Source organism: Apostichopus japonicus, chromosome 16 (assembly GCF_037975245.1).
Source record: "Apostichopus japonicus isolate 1M-3 chromosome 16, ASM3797524v1, whole genome shotgun sequence".
Taxonomy (NCBI): domain Eukaryota; kingdom Metazoa; phylum Echinodermata; class Holothuroidea; order Aspidochirotida; family Stichopodidae; genus Apostichopus; species Apostichopus japonicus.
In genome coordinates, this window is record NC_092576.1 from 43,219,130 (window position 1) to 43,238,153 (window position 19,024).

At 35.3% G+C, this 19,024-nt stretch overlaps 1 protein-coding gene across 4 annotated transcripts in view; it reads left to right on the plus strand.

Annotated features, from left to right (window-relative positions):
- Positions 1 to 19,024, plus strand: part of LOC139983272 (uncharacterized) — an 87,593-nt gene that overhangs the window by 2,392 nt on the left and 66,177 nt on the right. The window contains exon 1 of one of the 4 annotated variants that reach the window (XM_071996704.1): positions 1,827 to 2,492. The exons of 2 other annotated variants lie outside the window; for them this stretch is intronic. The gene's annotated coding sequence lies outside the window, so the exon portion shown is untranslated. Of the gene's footprint in view, positions 1 to 1,826; positions 2,493 to 19,024 lie in introns of those variants that run through there. One more of the 4 variants, XM_071996708.1, reaches the window with a different exon arrangement.

The following is a 19,024-nucleotide window of genomic DNA, read 5'->3' on the forward strand; positions in this document are numbered from 1 at the left end:
ATATATATATATATATATATATATATATATATATATATAAATGAAAATCGTAATGAGTTGGAAAATCAAGAACAGTGAAAAAACTTTCAGCCTCCACCGGGATTCGAACCACGGGCCTCCCGCTCTGTACGCGGACACCCTAACCACTAGGCTATGGACGCTGATTGTATGTCCAGAGGTTCGAAACCGGTAAGGAAGATCGTAATTCCACTGTAGGCGTTTGTCACCTATATCGAACAATACTAGTTCTGTTTTTTGGTGACATATTTTGCCCTACTCTAGAGATCAAACATGATGCTATCCAACTCGAAAATCATTTGTGATTCCTAAAGCCGGATCTCGAAAGAGATACTTTGAACAGACTTTATGTTAATGCAATGGAGGTAAACGACAAAGGCAAATGAATATATATAAATGAAAATCGTAATGAGTTGGAAAATCAAGAACAGTGAAAAAACTTTCAGCCTCCACCGGGATTCGAACCACGGGCCTCCCGCTCTGTACGCGGACACCCTAACCACTAGGCTATGGACGCTGATTGTATGTCCAGAGGTTCGAAACCGGTAAGGAAGATCGTAATTCCACTGTAGGCGTTTGTCACCTATATCGAACAATACTAGTTCTGTTTTTTGGTGACATATTTTGCCCTACTCTAGAGATCAAACATGATGCTATCCAACTCGAAAATCATTTGTGATTCCTAAAGCCGGATCTCGAAAGAGATACTTTGAACAGACTTTATGTTAATGCAATGGAGGTAAACGACAAAGGCAAATGAATATATATAAATGAAAATCGTAATGAGTTGGAAAATCAAGAACAGTGAAAAAACTTTCAGCCTCCACCGGGATTCGAACCACGGGCCTCCCGCTCTGTACGCGGACACCCTAACCACTAGGCTATGGACGCTGATTGTATGTCCAGAGGTTCGAAACCGGTAAGGAAGATCGTAATTCCACTGTAGGCGTTTGTCACCTATATCGAACAATACTAGTTCTGTTTTTTGGTGACATATTTTGCCCTACTCTAGAGATCAAACATGATGCTATCCAACTCGAAAATCATTTGTGATTCCTAAAGCCGGATCTCGAAAGAGATACTTTGAACAGACTTTATGTTAATGCAATGGAGGTAAACGACAAAGGCAAATGAATATATATAAATGAAAATCGTAATGAGTTGGAAAATCAAGAACAGTGAAAAAACTTTCAGCCTCCACCGGGATTCGAACCACGGGCCTCCCGCTCTGTACGCGGACACCCTAACCACTAGGCTATATATATATATATATATATATATATATATATATATATATATATATATATATATATATATATATATATATATTGTTGAATTGAGCATAATCTGGGGAAGTGAAGTCCATTACAATGAGAATGTAGAATGCATTTGAAGTCCACTTAGTACTGGTTCTTATCAAAATCATCATGTACGTGTTTGCCTAAAGCCATCAGTGCATAAGCTTTGTACAATATCGTGAAGCATATAGCTTATGTATATGAAAAATGTACGTGACTTAACACAACATTACCGTACTTACACTTTTGTTTTAGGGTGTTGTCCGTTTACCCGAGTTCCGTGATTGCGCACTAGAGAAACCGTTGTGGAATAAGGAAGCGTATCTCGCGAGTACCATTGTAGCCTATATGCTAAGGCAGTATGCATACAATGTAACGTAACGGTTATTTAAAAATATTGAACAGCAACAAGTGGCAAGTCAAAATCTGTTTTACATAGTTCTGGGAACATATATAACTATATAGGGATCAACGAGAAAGGTATGCGGGAATGGAACGGAGTAAAGAGGATGGGTATAACATACGCAAAACTCACAATTAGACACACATCTAGGGATTATTTTTAATGTGAATGTTTTCGCATTGGTATTTCATATAAATATAGAAGGGTGTCTTAGTGTCATTTCAACAGGTAAGACATGTTATATCTCATACTTATGATTGATGGCTATGATGCCATCCAACGTATTCTAATGGGAAATTCAATTGGGGTGATTAATTCAACACTTCACAAACACATTGTTAAACGAACAGTGTGTAAAATAGAAAATTAAACCAAATTCAAACTGTTTATTAATTGCTAGGATTTTTCCCCGCAAATGGAATGACGGTGCGAGGAGTATATCTAATATATATCTATAAACAATCTTTGCATTAACTTTCATTGCATCCTCCCGCCAGCTCAACCGACAGTGCATAGTAGACAGCATTGAACTCACATTATGATGACATTGTGTCCGTTATAGATATATCGCGTGATTATACTATGACTGCGGTAGGGCAATATCTGTTCCGGGTTTGCGCTCTGCACTAAACTATACGCTGCATTATGACGTACACAATCTAGAATTACTTCAACTATGAAGCTGTGTGCTGAAAGCCATGGTGAATTTAATATACCACGGAACCGTTTTTTTACTTTGTTTTATGAGAAGATTGGATCAGGCGAATTGAAATGTACGTACAAACTAAGTTACGTATGACTTCATGTATAGGCCCAGTCATAATTAAATATCAGCTCAATCAAATTAACGCAACGTTGTGTATACTGTATGTTTTGCCTACATGTAGGTCATATAGTTAAGCTATTTATAGTAGTACTTTATGTACCTCTCTAGTGTTAAAGACCAGTCCAGCAGGCTACAACTCTTTTTGTTTTATTTTAGAGAAATAACATTGCAATAGAGTTGTTAACATTACGGCTAGTATATTCACTCAGACACATAGATGTTTTTACACTTCGTCACTTGCATAAGTAGGCCTATGTCAATTGCTAGGATTGTTTGGGGCAAGACATTTAATGTTATCTTATGGTAATGTTGAAAACTGTATATCAAGCAGGTTTCCTTTTGCCACACTTAATTTCGACCTCTTTCAAGTAGAGCGACAGAGAAGGGACTATCTTCTCATTTTACTGCTGAGAGGGAGTATATAATGAAGATACGACGTCGTATTTTCGTATTTATAGTGGTCATGGACACTTCAGTGCTACCTTGAATATAAATAAATAAATATATTCTTAAATAGAACATAATCCGAGGAAGTAAAACCCATTACAATGAGAAGGTAGAATGCATTTGGAGTCCACTTAGTACTGGTTCTTATCAAAATCATTATGAATGTGTTCGCCTAAAACCCTTAGTGCATAAGCTTTGTACAATATCGTGATTCATATAGCCTATGTATATGAAATGTGTACGTGATTTAACACAACATTACCGTACTCACACTTTTGTTTTAGGGTGTTGTCCGTTTACCCGACTTCCGTGATTGCGCACTAGAGAAACCGTTGTGGGATAAGGAAGTGTATCTCGCAAGTACCATTGTAGCATATAGACTAACGCTGTATGCATACAATGTAACGCAACGGCTATTTAGGAATATTAAAGAGCAACTAGTGGCAAATCAAAATCTGTTTCACATATTCTGTTTTACAACCGTAAAAACTTGAAATTAGGGATGATAGTTAACTGGTTCTGCTGAAAATTCCAGATGTCACTTGTAAATATGCACAAAAACTTGAGAAGTTTCATCTTTGATGGAGAACAATATTGAGCGGTTGTATGGCTAATGGAGATGCAAACACTGCTTTCATGAGCTTAAAGGTAATGGCAGCCATTTTTGCTCAAATAATATACTCATATAAAATACAGAAAACATGAAATGGTATTGCTTTTGCAACAAAGGCTTGGCATTGTGGACCCTTGGGAGAGATCTGCACCACTACCGTATTACTATTCCCATATTCCGGAGGCTAAAGTTTATTGTCAAACACAGTTGCTGTAAATTGTTTGCATCTTTAGGTGAAAAACCAGATCCTTATAGCATTTTGATTAGTGGAGATACACATTCTCAATATTTGGTGATGTTTTATGCTGACATACGTCAACAGCAAAATCAGTAGTATCATTTCTGCAGTAGAAATGTTTGTGTTTTCTCTATAAAATGTGCATATTATTTGACCACAATAATGTATTTACATAACTCTTGCATATTGATGAAATGATACATGCAGAAAACATATGAGAACAATACAAATGTATTACACATCGTGACATCTTAGGTGTAAATCAACAGACGTTTGTAGATAATATGCTGAGATGGTAACACATTAAACCCACTATTCGTGATCGAACAATATTTGTAGAAGGGAACTGATTTCCTGCCCAAAATACTTGACATTCAAAGAACCATATCTAGAGTTAGGGATGTTATTGCGATGGCATTTTTCAACTTATAATGTAACATATTTTGCTTTTCCATGTTAATATCGCATGTTATCATTGCAACCGGAATAATTCCAGCTATATCAACATGAACTTGCACTTGTTAGGTATGGCCCCTAGCACCAAAGGCAGGAGCTATGAGGTAGACGTAATTTCAAGCACTCCACTCTCCCCCCCCCCCCCCCGCCCAACAAAAATGAATACATAAAGGAATTTCTGAGAAGTATTTCTGTCCATTAAAATATCTATGAAATAATACCAGGTACTTCTTGGTTATAATTTTAGCAGTAGCAAGACTATCTTGCAACTTTACCTTCTTATGATACCGGTGTATACTTTCTCTAATTAATTTAAACCTCAGATAAAGCAATATTTCGATAAATGGTTGTCTATACTATCTGAATATATCGTGGTACAGGCCTAGTATATTATTATATCACTATAAGATATATGTGCAAGTTAGGCCCACAATTAGCCGTATTGAACATTTGTACTTGAAGTGATATGAACAGTAAAAATATTTATGAAGTATGGATAACTTTAACCTATACCTTTAGTGTTCCTAACCTTTAGTTGTGCCAGTTTTAATAAAAATCATTAAATCTCTAAAACTGACAAACTTTATATTTCGATACGATTTGTGAACTTAGTGGCTTTGAAAACAGGCGCTTTTAATGTGTACGCACAATATTATTTTCTTTTTTGGGTGGTTTGCAGGCTATACAATATGTGTGTCGATAGACTTAAAATACGAAAACATTTCAAAACAGTATTTAACCCTCCTAATGTTTTCAAAAGGGATCATATCACCAACTGTAAGGAACGCCAAACGGGACACAAATTATGTGAATCTAGGTCATTATGTGAATACAAATTGCTGCCTCATAATGACAATAACAAGTCCTTTTGTGGCGCTATTAGCATTGCCACATAATGACCAAGAACATATTATTCATCATGCGGTCATCACACTGTTACATAATGACTGCAGAAATAGACTAAATTCACAAGTTATTGTGTGTCAGTTCATAATGTCACATAATGACAATTCCTTATGTAGTTTATCTGTCGTCATATAAGTACCTTAAAAAACGATTAAACAGTTTTCCAAACATGTTTTCAAATTATGAGCACGTTAATATGTATAAGTTTGAACAGCAGACTCTTCGTAGTTTATACATTCTGCTATCCAGCTCCAGTGCGAAATAAGTTCGCATGTAGCTACTATAGCGTTTGCAATCGGACAGATCTGCGAAGCCTAATCTTCTCGGTACTACATTCTGCTCTGACATCGATTCCCTCAAGTTTCATCTTTGATGTTCCAAAGACCTTTCAAGCTTCCTTTTACTTAAAAGTTACTCCGTGAATTTTATTTCAGTGATTTCGAAGAACCGTTTATGCACTGTGGCTTGAGTGTGAGAGTATCTTATGTGCAGAGCTATGTACGTATCACCTGGACATTTTAGGCTGTATACGTACGTTTGCGATGTGTACGTATTATATTATAGGCAATGGCCTGTGAGTGTACATACGAAAGTGTATTTGTAGCAGAAATTGCAGGGATAACTGCAAGCCGCTTGTTTTTTGTTCCTATTTGCCTGCATTACGTCATTTATTATATCGATGCTTTCGAACAAACGGTGATTTGGGTGATAAACTGGTGGAAAAAAAAAACAGATTTCTGCAATAATCAAACGTCGAATTGGGGCATTTTCACATGATTAGAAAGAAAATATAAGAGCTATGAAAACAATTTATCAAAGTCTTACACCAGATAATTCCTTTAAGATACATAGAAAATATTAATAAAAAAAACACAATCTGCAAGATATGGATGATGAACTACGCCTGTACAAACACATGATGAATATAAAATGTAATGATGACTTGTTTCATTTACATTACAATGCTCGCCATTTCTTGTTTTACTAGTTATTTCATTGTGTAGTTTATCTAATGACAATAATATACAATATATCACGTTTACGGTCAAAAGATCGCGCCCATGATGCATATGTTATATTTGAATAGTCATTAAGATAACATTTGTCGAATTATGAAAGTATTTACATGTATTAAGTTAAAGAACATTGAATGAACAAAGTGTCTAAGAAGCAATTATCAAGCAAAACATCCCTATATTGATATGCGAAATATTTCGCATATCAATTATTAACATACAATTATTAACATAGATCATTTACATACAACGACATAGAAGGATTGTAACAAGACAAGAGCGGCAGGGTGAATATCGCAAGGACAAGCTTATACCAAGACATGACACACTGTCATACCATTTCCAGTAAAGAAATGATAGATGAAAAAATACGATGTTATCACCACTTTATAACACCAACAGATGCTTTGTCAGCAAAATAAATAACAAAGTTCATTCAAATGAAACTACCTTAATATGTCAACAGCATAGCACTCGACATCGTACACCGTATTTGCCAACAGATTAACTGGCGTCTGATATTACGCTATGTCAAAATGATAAATAAGTACGTATCCGTTTATGTTCTACAATGTGTACGTATTTGCTGGTATTGTAGAGCCCGTACAGTGTAATTTACATTCGTGTCAATTTAAGCCTAGAATAACTGTTTTACCCTTAAAATGGGGTCCAAAATGTGACTTGCTCCCTAACACAAAGAATGCTGGCTACACCCTCGACATGCTTAAACCAGGGTTGTAGTGTGATTTTAACATCATGAGTACAAATACAAGTGTTATGCCCATTGGCATGCCTACCAATGCGAGTACAAGCTTGTGTGCACTAGTGTAGATCCTTAGAGTTTGAATGCGTGTACAATTTCATAAGTATGAGCAAGTAAATATGCTAGAATAGGAGTAACATTGCAAACTTACTACATGATTATGCGACTCTTTAACAGAGAGGTATATTTTTTTTAAACAGTGGTGCCGTGATTGGGGACACAGGGAGACAAATAATCTCAGTTTAGTGAAAGTTTTGATGACAAAGTTTGCTAAGATGCACCAAGTATGTTGAACCCGGGGAATAGTTAATATGTAAATATATTGTGGTTTTCAACGTGATGGAAGCATTATACACGTCAGACCGGTGAAAATTATTTAGTCGGGAGAATTTGCATTTCGCCGGGTGAGTATAGTCCACTACTAAGGATGTATACTCTACCACTACCACCCAACCCACCCCTCCCCCTTACCTCCCTTTTCAACCTCATAAAAGTATTTAATATAGCAGAACTTTTCCTTTAAGGTTACTTCTATAAAATCTAGTTACAGTCTGAATATGCAGCAATGTTCGTCTAGTTTTCATTATCGGGGGGTGTATAAGCATGCACAGAATGGTTAGAATTAATGTAGCTTTTCAAAATATGAAATGGGTGAATTAAAATGAAGTAGTTAAGACGTGTATCCACACACGCAAAGAGTGGATTAAAGTTATATATTGAACACATAATGCTAAACATACAATGGACGTATTAAAGGGAAGTAGTCAACAAACATCACTAAACATGCAATTGGTGAAATAAAGAGATGTAGTCAAAGATAATTACTAAACATGCAATAGGCGGATTAAGGGATGTAGTCATCAAATATTGCTAAACATATAATGGATTGAAAAAAGGAATGTAGTCAATAAATATTACTAAACATACAATGGATGAATTAATGGGATAAAATCAAAGAATATTACTACACATACAACGGGTTGACCAAAAAATATGGATGCAGCCAAAAAATATTACTTCACATTTATTGGATGGATAATTTAAAGGGATGTAGTCAACAATTATTACAAAATGAGTCGATTTAAGGAATGTAGTTAACACATATTACCCCACATGCGATGATGCGATTAAAATGATGATATTCAAAAATGCGTTTCACTACAGTACAATGTGGTGGAAGCTTGGTCTGTTCCTTCTAGTTAGCTCAAGTTCAGGATCCGTGAATTTCTAACATATTAACAATATGGTACATAACTTATGCCGTACAGAGTTTAAGTTGTCTATCGCGAAGTATAAATGTGACAGAGAAACAAACAGCAAGGAGTAAATATTGGAAGCGGAAAAGTGGTTCATGGAATCTACAGTCCCGGGGCCCTGCGTCATTTCGGGTAGTGCCCGGGAAAATTTGGGAGATTGACGGGCAAAAATGGTATATGGACAGTACAATAACGAGGTCAAGGAACGAAAACTGATGTTATACTTGAGATTCTGTATTAGAAACGATTCAGTGATTTGAACAGAGGGAAGTAGTTTAAGAATTTGGTCAAGTTAGCACATCCAAAGAATGAACAAGTGACTGTAACACACATAAACAAGTAATCATTACACAAATCTGGATTAAGTTTCATAGTATAGCAAACACAGCCAAGTAATCGATACATAAAGGTACATTACAAAATAAACATATATCAATCTTTACTTATCTACTGAGTGAATAAAAACATAAGTTATCAAACAAATATAATTAATCATGCAGCTTGAATGTAATATTAATATACCCCCTACTTAATATAATGCTTATCATTGTTGGTGAGGATTAAATGCATATAGGTGAAATAAAACCATGACTAACTTACTAGTCTTTTATATAGTAACTGCAACTCTTTTTAATCCACATTAAAAAAACATATAATGATTACTCCCACCCCGATTCCAGACCACTCACCAAATATAAATGAATAAGCCTAATACACAAGCATTTTGTTTACATAAGTTTTCTTCTTTTTCATCCAATAGAAGCATGGATCCTGGTAGATTAATTTAGCAAGCACTTATTCCTAAAGACAACCTGTTATGATCATCCTGCTTCTGGAAATGCTCGCAATCAAGGACATAAATCAAGGAAGATGATGACATTCCAAACTATTAACAGTGGCGGCATACTACAGGAGGTGTAGAGTCCTAAATAACCATCATGATGTTATCAGTAAATCCTAACCCAAGCCCCCCCCCCCCCCAATCTCTTCTATCGAATTTACTCTTTCTAACTTAACATAACTTAACCACCCTGTATATACCCTAGAACTGCGCGTCCCTACCTCTCCTCTCGAACATGGCCACCCTACCTTACTCCCTCCCTACCTGTTCTCTCTAACCTAGCTCCTCTACATATAGTCTTGAACTAGCCTCGCTGCATAATCGTGTTAGTGGTTCCAGAGATATTATACACCACTCAGTTCATCGAAAACTGCTTGCTCGAGTTTACACAAAACGAATTGGGAGAGTGAGGGGAAACTCCAAATGGAATTCGGATCTATATCAATATATATATATATATATATATATATATATATATATATATATATATATATATATATATATATATATATATATATATATATATATATATATACATATATATATATATATATATAAATATATATACATATATATATATATATATATATATATATATATATATATATATATATATTATTGTGACGTGCGTAACAACATTGACCATCGTCCTCTTTAAATAGTTTACTTTGCTTTCATCATCTTGCCGTTTCCATACATTGTGTCGATAAAAGTTTACATTACTTGATTAGGGGAATGCTATATATAATTTGCTTCATTAAAATCACAGTTTTTGTTTATTATGTAGCTAGAGTTTATGCTGAGATTTTCAAATGTCTTTATTTTGTTCAATTATTGAATTGAAAATATTGTTGAATTATATTCTCATACCACTTCTTCGGTATTTCTTCTGCCGATTATAGAGAAGGACACATTACTGTCATAATGACGTGCTTATCAATCTGTTATACTGAAAGTCTGAAAAAAAGGGGGAAAAATCATCAAATTGTACTTGATGGATCAATTACCAAAGAAAGTGGAATCTTGATGAGTTCGGCTGCCTCAGTTTTGAAATGTCACATCGGACATGTTTATATAGTTTGGAGAAAATGTTACGTAATGCTGTAAATTACGGTATGGTTCGTGGTAATAGTAGAAAGACTGTACTTTCATGTTTAAAGGGTATAATTGTGGGTGTCACATAAGTACAAACACCATCCATCTTTGAACCAGGAATCTTCAAATAAAACAACACTAATCTAACAGTAATTATTGAGTTCACCTACCTGGTAATTAATTGGTGTATGTTTTCAAAGTGAATAGTGATTCCAGGACGAGAATCGGTGGGTGAGTGGTTATGGATGATGTCAGTGAATGGTAGTAGGAGTGGAGAGGATATGACGGTTTCATTACGTCATCGAAAAGTCCAAACTGACTCATTACGTCTTGGCATATCTTGAAAAAGTAGAAGCACGTTATAACTTAACAAAATGAATAACGAAAACTTGACACAAAATCTGGGAAAAAATGTCGAAAAGATTAAAAGTGGAATATGGATTTCGGAGGATACGAATAGTTAAATATGTAGTGTTTGTTTTCTCCATAATACTACACAATTAAATGAGTTTACACATTTTGAATTTAATGATACATATTGTATGGAGTATCCATTTCTTTATCTTGGTATTCATGATATATATTTTGAAGAGGACTAATTAATGACCATTGATAACACAAGAGGTAACATTGTTTTATATGGCTTCTATATTTCGTTAAGGAATGGAAAGCTTGAGAGGGTTTATTGTTACCCTAATGCTTCTGTATGATAGCCATTCTTTGTGACGTAAAAACATTTTAGAGCAAGGATTACAAATATTAATATGTTATTGCATTTATTTTGCACCAAATCCTTACATTTAAATTTCACTTACCTTTGCCTGGGTTCCTAGAACCACTGGTTAAAATCATATATAAACGGTTGTCATATTTAGAGATTATTAACTATTACACGTATACTCTGATTGGTGGAAAATTAACATGTGAGAGTTAGTTATGCAAACTATGCAAAATGAAGATCTTTCATTGAACGTCAAATCCTCAATGGTAATAAAAGTTAAGTAAATCATCTGTGGAGTAATCTGTCTACTTCGTTAACACTTTGTTGTTTCATCTCTAATTCGTCGTCCTATGTGATACCACTTTAAAATAACGCCTTACTGGACCGGAGTTAATGGTACGAAGCTCCCTTAATTGATAGAGTGCATAAACGAGCGGGGATACATTACTGCGAAACAGGAAACAGGACTCAAATATGCTTTGACAAGGCATGTTTGACGGAACTTGATGCGCATTGTCAATAACCATAATGGACAGCAGGAAAAGGAAAAACAGTTTATTTGTCTGTAAGTTAAGTCGAAAATACTAAATGTAAGAGCAGCACTCAACAACAAGCCAGACAAGAGCATTAATTATAAGTCGTTAAGGGAACACCCACTCACACACACCCCTTCCCTCTTCAAACATGCCCCTCTCCCCTTACACTTTGCTGATTGTGTAACATCTTGTTGATATTTAAACTTTTCGTCAAAGAACAGCCACTCTGTACAACATAAGCTATGTACAAAATAATTACTTTGTTAGGAAATCCGGCACTGATCCTGAATTTGTGACTGAAAATCATCATCTATTCAGTGCCAATTTTGAAATATTCTTTTTCAATGCATCAATTTAATCCACCAATTGCATTTTAGTAATATGTGTGGACTACATCCATTTATTCTATATATTGTATGTTTATTAATATTTGTTGTTTGCAATGGACAGTGAGGACGGCATCCGTATAGGAAAACCTCTTCTTATAAGCAAACTGTCATCGGTCACCATGTGTATCAATGACATTGTAAAATATAGCCATATAATCTTTTGAATATATTTAAAATTTATACCGGCAAGATCTATGGGTCTTAAGTCATTAACCGGGACGTTGTGGTCAAGTGGTTAAGGCAGTGGACTTGTGATCTAAGGATTACAGGTTCGAGCCCTGGCCAGATCATTGCGCTGTGTCCTTGGGCAAGGCGCTTTCTCTCCATTGCCTCTCTTCACCCAGGTGTATAAATGGGGACCTGCGAGGTAACTTGCAAATATAGTTGCGTGCGCCGGTTTGTGGCTGCACCCTATGGGAAGTCCCCCGGGGGACACGTGGTTGTGGTGCACTGTGGTGCTCCAGGAGATATTGATTGAATTGTGCACACTTTGGTGTGTGGGTGTGACAAGTTACCAATGACCAGGGGTTAAGTTGTAAAGTCGTGTGAGGAGGCATTAGCCTCATACAAGACTGTAAACCTTCAACTTTAACCGGGTTAGGTATTTTAACTTAGGTATTGGCGATGTTACAGAATTCTTCCAGAAGCTGGGTATGTGGAATTGGTTCAAACGTTCATTAAAACTATGTAGCAAAATGCCAGCTAGGTCACCAGAGCAAAACTTTATGACCTACCAAGGAACTTGGTCATAGCCCGATGAAACACCTTTTCTGACTATATTAAATTGTCATACAACATTTTCCTCACAGGAGGTTTGGCCAACCGATCAGGTAAGTGTACTATTACATATTTAATACCTGTTGAATTGAAACGTCCAAAAGGATCACTGAGTTGCCCACCGAGTTCCTTACAAGTAAAAACTGTTTCTCATCGTCAGGTTCTCGAGTTGTCCTGATTTAGTTTCATATGCTGTAAGAGTTCGAGCTGATAACGCTCAAAAGCTCACTTCTGTTTTTGTGAACAAGTTTGTTGATATCACTTTTTATCCAATTGCCCCGTTAGCCTAGTTTTTATGTACTTTGTGAAAACTAAGTTGCTGCATAGACATGATGAGTTATCAGCTGTTCAGAAGCTGAGGTTAAGAAATGTTTTTATTTTTTTTTATGTCAATATATTTTGAAGTAAAATAATATATAATAATAGCAAACGAGCCTTTTTGACATAACTTGAATGCTCAGTTCTTTTTTCGACTTGAAGATGCCGAGGTAACTTGTTGCAGAGAAATTTCTGTGTTGCTTCAACTAGTCATCGGTTAGTTAATTATACGAGAACCACTTGGTTAGTAAAAACTAAATTAAAAATCTGTGAGGTAGAATTTTAAGTTTTCATTCAGTCAAGAAGTATCAATCTGTTGTCATGACTAGTAATTCTTTGCAACAATTTATTGCTACCTATACATACAATTTTCTAGTTGTGTAAACTTATCCAAATGTAAATAACTTGAAATGAGCGTAGTTGAATCAATTTTAAAATGTCTTTGCAGCAAGTTACCTCTAATTGTTTAAGTTATCTCAACACATTGGGTGTTACAGTGTAAGGTGCAGTTCTTCAGTAGTTACTCGATGTTGTGGCGTTTCGTTTCCTGACCAGTCCTTCGTATATCTTTGAATCTTTGTTTCGAGGAGTGCTATGAAGCAGAGATTGCGCCGGATGCTCAAGCTGAATAAGCTTGCCTTGAATGCTGTTCATGTATGCTGACATCTAGTTTTGTTAAAACCCTAGTATGAACAGCCTAGTGAACCTTTTTTTTCACAAAACTGTTTTCTTGTATCTATTTGCTGTACTGCCCAGAGAACGCCCGCTGCAACGTTTTAGATTGATACTAGGTTGTATCAGACAGATCCTTGGCCGTGTACAGCGGGCAAGCACGTTCCTGGCCGGCAGAAACGGACTTTGAGGGATGTACAGTTTGCACACGAGAACAATAACAGCCCAAACGACTTGGCCAAGACTAGCTGACATCCCGTACGGATAAATAAAATTCGATACTTTTGTCCTGTTTATTCTAATTTGCAAGCAGGTTCGCTGCTCCCTTCTTTTCTTTAGTATCCCATTTTCTTTCAATGTTCATCACCCGTGGCGGGACAGAGAACAATTCTTAAATCGGCCTTTATATTGTAGAGTGTCTTCACGTTATAACAAAGTCTATGTGCTTCCATGCATGAGCCCAAGCTATGCAAACTACGTTAAAAAGTATAAAGTCTAAGCAGAGTCGATATGGTGAAAATAAAAGAGCTGAATTCACTTCTCTGCGCACTCTGAAAAGAAATAAAAAGAAATAAAAAAATAAAAAACTGACACAACAGCTGTGGACATATTGCACATAACAAACGTTGTAAAGCAATAACACAACCATGTGTAAAAACAAATTACACTTGGGTTGTGTAAATCTTACTACTCGTATGTGTAGAAGTAACACAATAATGTGTCAAAACAGGTAACACAACACTTGTGTAAACGTAAACACTCTAATGTCTTTAAGCTCAACACAACTATCTCAGGTGGAACTTGGTTGTACCCACAGTTGTGTTATTTCTACACGTTTGCTAATGGGTTAGTCAAAACACTTTGTCAAACAAAATCTCATACCTTGAAAGCCATTAGTGTTACTCTTCTACGCTTAAATATTAAAATTCACCTCAGAGATGACCTCAGAATATATCTATGCAACCGAAGGATATGTTGCTAGGGCCATTCAATGAGGTTACATGACAGACTCTTTTACAAAATAGCGGATATTTAGAAACTTGGTAAAAAGTAAGGGTGCACCTACTCCAAGATTGAATTCCTTCCAGAAATCAAAATAAAAAAAATAAAAAAAGTTTAATAGAGAGTTCTGGTGCATCGCTTGTAAAAAGACAGAACTGGCATGTGCATGCTTTAGGTGATTATAATGTATGTATGAATGTATGTATATTAGATGCTCTTGCAAGCAGGAACTCGCAAAGAAGCCTTATTTGATTATCAAAGCAAGGCAAAATTGTTCATAACACATGCTTCAAATTGTTATTACCCTCTGAAAGATTCAAAGACAAGTTAAAGTTCTTCTTCCAGCTACTCGCCTCTTGACTTGATCACTCCAGAACTGTATTGCTCTTTATCTCACATACGTCATCTAGTTTGTTTTGCTTTGTAGGAAACAGTGGGCTTAAGTCTTGTTGAATCTGGAAATAAGAGTCAATTACATAAACAATAATAAAAAAAATGGAGTATTGGTAATAATCAAATGTTTAACTAACATCATGAGCAATCTTCCAATGGATACTTCGATATCAGCAGCTTTTGTTAATATGACATATCAATATGTACTGCTAAGTGCTAGTTACAACACTACTATGCAAATCATTGTATGTTTTCTCTCGTGGAGTATAATTCTATGATGCTGTTCATTAAAATTCTGTCACCTTTCTCTGGACATTGTACTTATACATTGTTCATGCTATCTTTGTTTATTCGCCCTAGCCTAACACTACAGGAATATTTCAGATTCAAAAATAATTTAAAGGCTAGCCTAACACTTTAAGTCAAGTATAGGCAAGCCCACACTGTTATAATCAACTTAGGCAAAACGTTAAGCCTAGTCTACAGAAATGTAGCTTAGTGCACACATTTTGCGTAGGCTAGAAAAATAAATATGATAAGCCGAACACATACACAACTTGAAACGGCTTATCGGTGATCAACTTCACACGTTTTATAGGCCTTCTCATTTTACGAGTGAAGTGTCGGATGTGCTATGTCGCCAAGGTATTTAGACGCTTATTATCATTTTTACAACTACACTGCACTATACTCCTAACTAGGAACTTCAAGGCCTAGACTGGTACGAGTCCTTAGCTAGGCCCTAACTTGTCTAGGTACGATTTTCATACCTTCAAAAATTGCATGCAGGCAAATCCAGACGCATTCTTCTAACTTGCTACTGACGAAGTCATCCATTATATTTCGTTGTAAACTTGATCGTTACATTTTCGTGTCGAAATGTAAGCTATTTCTCACGTGCAGTTCAATTAACGTCATAAAAGATTGTATTTTTGTTTGCTAATATACTAGTAGTATTATTAAACTGTACTTACGTACATTGTACGTGGATATTGTGCGTAGGTTTAGGGGGTCCCGCTAAAGACGGTTATTGGCCAGAGTGATTACATTGGTAATTATCTTTTCAGAAATAACAATAATATTTTCTGCAAAATGTTCACAATTCTTTAGTCAATTAATTAAATTTAGTGTTCAAATATTTAATTTAATTTAATTTAATTTAATTTAATTTAACATAAAAAATATATTTTTATAGCTATTTTATATAGTAAATAAAATGATCTGTTTACAAGATTACATTATTCTTTGGACGCCCGAGCTACATATTTGTTGTGTTCCTGATACACAATTCTGTGTAATTGAGAACTTACACAAGTGTTGTGTACACATTCCAACACAAAATTTGTCAGAGCGCGGTGATCGATAGATGCTGTGATAATTCATAAAATTGCAGCTCGACAATTGAATAATTCTAACACTAACCAAATATAACTGCAGAAACACACAGTAACCCGACTTACGCAAACTAACCTGCAGTTAATCTGGTTGAGGTCCGTCGTTTGTCCGTGCACGAAGCTGTAAGCGAAGAAACGCGCCAAAAATGTACCCTTTTATTTTACACTTACCTCGTGTAGGTCAGGCATTCCGACCCTGTACTCGGTCTGACCATAGGATAAAGGATTAAATACATCTATAGGTATCATTGGAATGAAAGTACGTGAAAGTTGAATACATATGCAAATTACCGTGCTCGGTTAAAACACAATGTAAAAACAGAAAACTTTCACTTCCGTGTCGGGTCACAAAAATGTTACTTGAAAATAAATATCATATGACCGCGTGAAACATCCCCCTTCTTAATAAAGTTACGGCTTCTTTTAAATTGAAGTTTACGAAACTTATGCACTGAGATATCCTTAACATCCAGTTGAAACTATGAAATACAACTACTCAAAAAAAGCAGCGCCATGATATCAACTTTGCAATAGTGAATAACACACTTTGAAGAAAAGACAGTAATAACAATCATAGTTTCTTTTACTGTGGGATTATTGTCTATATCCAGCAGTTGTATATCTAGGGATGCATATTCATGTTTCTACGATGGGGGTACAGAAGAAATCTTCTTCCCCTCATTGTAAGTTTAACTAAAGGATATATTACAAGGTAGAACAATGGATCCTTAGGCGCAATTCTGTATTAGCAAAGGGAGTGTGATGTAATGCTTGGCAGAATGTAGCATTTTTGACATAGAAAGTCAAATAAAAAAAAAAAAAGGGGCTATAAAATAGGTTCGGTCATCAATTTAACAATCTCAATGATTAACAATGATTAGTATGATATAATTTTTACAGTCATAATCAAGAAAGGCTCACATTTCGAGAGCAACGACTTTCCGACAAACGTTGTCAAAATTTCGATAAATTATAAGTCGTTGTTGGGAAGGAAGTTGACATTTCAGGGGAAAAAAATATATTGTCTTGAAACAAAGTATCTGGTGGAACTTCAGGTTTAAACATATTTAATATTGCACAACACTTTAAAAAGCACAGTAACAAGCACAGCTCACATGTCAATAAATAACTTTTTATTTGAACATTTGGAGATTACAATTTTGAGTTTTCGGTATAGAATAGCGACATTTCCAGTGTCACAATTGAGCCACCGTTATCATAAAAGAACACTGAAATTTAGCTTGTAATACCTGCAAACCAAATCGCTTTCTGCCTTCTTATGTTGACATCGCTGTCTACGGTAACATTTATATTGATATTTCTAATGAAGTACGCAATCAGAAAGCCTTTATTTGATATATTCTAGTATTGGTATATATATATATATATATATATATATATATATATATATATATATATATATATATATATATATATATATATATATATATATATATATATATATATATGATGGGATCAGTATACAGAATTATCTGTACTTTTGTTTTCTAAATAGTGTAGGATTGTATTGACTTATGATCATCTTTAATGCAACAAGCAGTACATCGACGTTCATCAAGGAAACAGATGAATTCAACCTGTTGCAAAATACACTTTACCCTGTATTATACAGCAACAACAAATTAATAATATCTCCCAACTTTTCTGAAAAATTAATATCTGTCCATGTTTACTGCAACATGCAATGACACATGGTGATAGGACGGCATCAGTTTGAGCGGACACCCAGTGAACGGCTCCTTTAGTTTGATTGAAACTAAAACTTAATCACATACCACAACGGAATAGTTTCAACTGTAAACAACATGAATCATGATAAGTCATTACTCGATTAATCAATAAGAACTTTTACCATTTACTGCCGGAGATCTCAGTGTCGATAGAGATGGTTCGACGAGTATTGATGAGGGCAAAATACAATCAGTTATAATCAGAGAAAGAAATAGAATCAGTTATTTGCCATTACATATTTCTTTCATTGTTCATATTTTGGATACATTGTAAAGATTAACCCATAGAACGCATTACATCAATTGTTCTTCCTTTATCTGTTACAACCTCACACATCAACGTTTTAGTTAGGATCAGGCATACACCGGCTACGGAAATGTTTGAAGAAAAAACTAAAATGGTATTTTGAAAATGATGGAAGCTTTTTCTTAAAGGCCAAAGGTGTAATCCAAATTCAAAAGTCTAAAGACAGGTTCCATTATGACGTCGAGCCTTCAATTGGAAACTGGTTATACATGATAATAGTGGGTAAACAATGAATATAAAAGTTTAAGTACGCAATGTTTCATTGTTTTCAACCTGCCCAACCTCCACCACCTCTTCTTTCCCAAATCAACCCGTTCCGTTTATTCTCAGGTGCTCAGAAACGGCACCATATAGTATTCCTGTCCAAACAGACAGATATATATCATGTAACCAGACATGTTTTCTACGTCTAGCTGAAGGAAGACAGTTTAAAAATGTAAATCATGCAAATATTTTCTCTTACATTATCCATTCGTGTAGTTTTGTTTATCAGATAATGGAAATAACCGATCATTTTCAACATGCCGTAAAAAGAAAGTTACCCTAACTATCAGGACGCTTGAAGGAAAGGGGGTCGGAACTGCATGG